The following is a 4,370-nucleotide window of genomic DNA, read 5'->3' as shown; positions in this document are numbered from 1 at the left end:
ACTGTTTCCCCTAGCGCCCCCTGGCGTAACAAGGAATAATGGACACAAATTATTGGAGAGTAGGTTTAGATTAGACATCCGCAAGAACTACTTCACAGTCAGGGCGGCTAGGAGCTGGAACCAACTTCCTAGGGAAGTGGTGCTGGCTTCTACCCTGGGGATCTTTTAGAAGAGGCTTGATGCCTACCTGGCTGGATTCATCTGAGTCCAGTTTTTCTCCCGCCCAGTTGGGAGGTCGGACTTGAAGATCTACAAGGTCCCTTTTGACCCTACTTCTATGATTCTAAGATTGATGGGTGCATCCCCACATGTAGAGGCATACATTTGCCATGACAAAAATAGCAGCAGCACAAATTTGTGCCGCTTTTTGCCACTGTACATGCCCCTGCATGTGGGGTTTGGTGCAAGGCAAAATGACCTGCTGTGAGAAAATAGCCATTTCCCTGCTCCTCCAGGCTCCTGGTGTGCTGGAGAAGCTGGGGCAGAGCTAGAGGAGGAGAGATGCTTTGACCTGCAGCCAGAGCATCCCACTGGAGGGCTGAGCCTCCATGCTGGTGCATGCTCCTGTGACATGTGCCATACCACATGTTGGGGCTTTTTTTTTTTATGTGCTATTGAGATTTCCTGGTAGCAAACCTTGCCCCTGCACTGCAAATTTGCAGCACGGTGCACATTTTAACATGCCAGGCTTGTGATCTGTGGTGCCACAAACTATATATGCCTGCACGTCTGGATCCAGCCCATGGGTGCATCTTCATGTGCACTTTACTGAGGAGTAAAATAATTAGCTCTGCAGTAAAACCTCACTGTCTACACATGCACCAGTATCAATGTGATTGATTATTATCTAAGATAGTATTGTCGGGGGCAGCACTATCTTACAGCAGAGTACTTACGTGTGATCAAATGAATGTGTAGATTGTGATGGGGGCTGGCTGGGGCATGAGGGTGCTTATGTGAGGGAGCTGCCTTCTGGGTAGCCCCACACTGTAGTACCCTTGTGCCCCAGCCAGCCCCTCTGCCACCCAATGCCACCATCTGGAGCCCAAGGCTCCCCCCCTCCAGGTCTATCACCAACTGCTCCACCCCAGCTCTATGTGCTGCAGTCCTGGGAGCATGTGTAAATGCTGCCCCTGGGAGCAGCTGACTCCAGTGCAAACTGTGCTGGTGTTTATTGTGTTGCACAGATTGCACATGCTGATGTACCCTGTTGGTGTTAGAACCTATGTGTCAGGTGCCTTTACTATGCTGTAGTGTTTAACCATTTTATATAATTGTGTTTTTAATTTTTAGTGCCTCCATGTCCTGAAAAAGTATCATTTGGATTTTGAATTGCTTATTTTAGCATGCAACTATCTGCTTCTCCTAAGTTTAATTTAAGTGGTCAAAGTACCCATTATTTCTTGAGAACTGTCTTTCTTACTAACATAGGGTCTTTGCCTAGTACGTCTGGCACAATTGGTTTTATTCAAAGGATGTTTTTGTCTATAACAGGCTACATAGCTCTCAAGGCATCATAGCTTATTATCATGCATCATTCAGCGGAGAAGTCTCATCTGTAATAAAAAAGCAAGGACTGATTATTAGAATTTAGTTGAAATTTTAATATTAATTTTTAAGCTCTTTTGATGGCCAGGAAACTTCAAGCAGATGAAAAACATAGAGCAGAGTTTCACTTTACTTACAGTGTTACTGAAGAATTAAAGGGAAATTTGTGATGGACTTAAACAATTATTTTTATGGAATAGCTTTTCAGGGTAGCAGGGTAGTTGGAATTCATCCAGATGTAATGAATGTCAAGTAGTACAGAAATGGAACTGAAATGGACCTGTTTTTCTGTGGTGGTAATAGTTATTATACTCAATGTGGTACAGTTCAGTTGAATTCAAGAAAATGGCTACTGGCCATTCTACCACCTTTCATCCTTCAGCTTTATAAACTTCTATAATAATAGCCTTCAGTCAGTAGCTAGGAGACTAGGTTAAGTTTAGTGGCTAAGATAGTGTTGCTCCACAGATCAAGTGGTGAGTGAAACAGAACCCAGACCAAGAGCTTCTAGTCCTCCAGCAGCCCACCTGAGCCAGGATGGATGCTGGTGACTCGGGGGATGGCACTGTGACGCTGCCCTGAGGCTGCAATTTGAGGGAGCAGCAGAGGGAAAATCTGATTGTACCTCACCAAAAACTTCCTCTGTCCTCTCTGATATCCAGAAAAATGTACTGGATATCTGGAAAAACTTTTTCACTGTTAGAGCAATGAGACACTGGAGTAGACTGCCTAGGGAAGTTGTGGACTCTCCATCACTGGAGTTGTTCCAGAAGAGGTTGGACAACCACTGGTTGGAGATGATCTAGGCATAGCTATGCCTGTGTTCTACCATAGGTATTTTGCATGCTTCTGGGTTTTGCTAGTGGCCCCTACCTCTTCCCCCTCTGCTATGTGTCAGGCTGTTTTAAGCCCTCCCAGAGGCATTGGCTGTTGGCTACAGCCAAGCCGGGGGACTTTGCCTGGGATGTGCCAATGCTTCTGCTAGGAGCAAAGCTGGAGGTTCTTGGCTGGAGGGTCTTGCCCTTTCCCTCGGGATCAGACTGATAGCCATACCTGGGGTCTGGCAGGATTTCTGAACTGGGACCCTGCAGCAGCCTGGGGGAGCTCTAGGCTCCCCCTAGGTGCTAGCCCAGGGGCTGGCAGGGAGTTTGGGGCTAAGAAACAGCTTTCTCCTGGTGGGGGCTGGAACGTTGCTTCTTGCCCTCAGGAGCTTCCTGCTGCCAGGGTGGGCTCCGCCAGCAGAGCCTGGGTGGGATTATGTCCACCTGCACTGGCAGCAGTGAGCTCCCAGTCCCCACTCTGCAATAACAGGGCTGGGAGATACCTATTTCCCAGCCCAAGCTCTGCAGTCATGGACCTGGGCTGGGAGATTCTTTTCTCTCAATGCTACCTCCATGGTTGTGGGGCCAGCACTGGTCAATTCTCTTTTCCCAGTGCCAGTTCTGTGGCTTTAGGACCAGCAGTGGGAGAATCTCCCATCTCCCAGAATAAGGATCTCAGTTAAACTGGGGCTGGGAACTCCCTGCGGCTGGGGCAGGGGGGCATAGTCCCGGCCTGGGCTTCAGTGGCACAGCCTGCCGCAGCAGCAGGCAGCTCCTGCTCTGTCAGGCATCTACATATGTACTACCGTGCAGTAAGTCATCGAGACTAAATTTGCTATTTGTCTTTGCATGTAAAAAATTTACTTGCAATTAGAGAAAATTAGAGTGCAGTAAACACCTGCACATGTAGACTGTGGCACTTACTGCACAATAATAAGTGCTAATCTGAAGTAAAGTGTCTCATGTAGAAGCGCTCTATGAGTCTGTAATTCTGTGTGCAAAAGGGGCCTTATGGCCCCACCACTGGTGCAAATTAATTTTGAATACAAACCAGCTCTAGCACTGTAAGACACGGTTCTTTGGGCAAATGTGATCTCTTTTATTAAACCAACTAAATAGTTGGAAAAATTGTTCTTTGCAAGCTGGAGGGCACAAACACCCTTCTTTGGGCATAGGGAGAGTCTGTTGGTGTTCATGTGTTGTCCTGGGTGAAATAGAAGCCAATATGTAAAACGCAGGTCTGTGAAAATGCAAATGTGTGACAGTGAAGATCAGAGGTCATGGGAGACAATAGATGTGAGACAGGTTAGTGGGAGGGAAAAAGAGGAATGTTGACCTCGTGATAGAATGCAGCTGGTAATGTGCAAACAGGTTACCTGGGATTATCAGATAGCAGGCAGGTTATAATGTGCCATAAATCTAATTTCTATATTTAATCCATGATTTTTTGTACCCAGTAGATGGATGAAGTGAAGTTTGTGGGTTCATGATTCATCTAGTAAAGGTACTTTGTAAATTCCCTTTGAGGATTAGAACTGAGAGAATGGAGAGCGAGTGGTTGACTTGTTTGAAGTGGGCACCCACAGGGAATTGGGTATTTTTTTCTTTGATAGGTTTCCAGTGTACATTCATACTGGTGCGCAGTTGTTGTTTGGTCTCTCCTATGTATTTTCTATCAGGGCATTCAGTGCACTGGAGGGAAATATATAACATTTCTGGAGGTACAGGTATAAGATCCAGGAATGGTGATGGTTCTGTTGTGGAGTGTAGTGGAGAAAATGTGTTGGCAGGTTTTACAACAGGGGCAGGCAATTATTTCAGCTGGAGGGCCACTTAATGAGTTTTGGTGAGCTGCTGAGAGCTGCAAGGGTGGTCCTGCCCCTTGACAAACACCCTACCCCCTGGTTGCCACCTTGGGATGAGAAGTCCCGCCCCTGACCTTTGCCACTGGAAGTCCCTCCCTTTGGCCCTGGAAGTACTTCTTTTTGGGAAGGGGGTTCA

At 46.9% G+C, this 4,370-nt stretch overlaps 1 long non-coding RNA gene across 1 annotated transcript in view; it reads right to left on the bottom strand.

Annotated features, from left to right (window-relative positions):
* LOC109321669 overlaps window positions 1-2,728 on the bottom strand; it is a 19,258-nt gene extending 16,530 nt beyond the window's left edge. Inside the window, exon 1 of the long non-coding RNA XR_002104135.1 lies at window positions 2,265-2,728. This is a non-coding gene — a long non-coding RNA (uncharacterized LOC109321669). The remainder of the gene's footprint in view (window positions 1-2,264) is intronic.
* Window positions 2,729-4,370: the final 1,642 nt, after the last annotated feature.

The sequence above is a fragment of the Crocodylus porosus genome, unplaced genomic scaffold, assembly GCF_001723895.1.
Source record: "Crocodylus porosus isolate Cpor-Errol unplaced genomic scaffold, CroPor_comp1, whole genome shotgun sequence".
Lineage (NCBI taxonomy): Eukaryota > Metazoa > Chordata > Crocodylia > Crocodylidae > Crocodylus > Crocodylus porosus.
The sequence above is the reverse complement of the archived record's forward strand: the minus strand, read 5'-3'. Positions and strand labels throughout refer to the sequence as shown.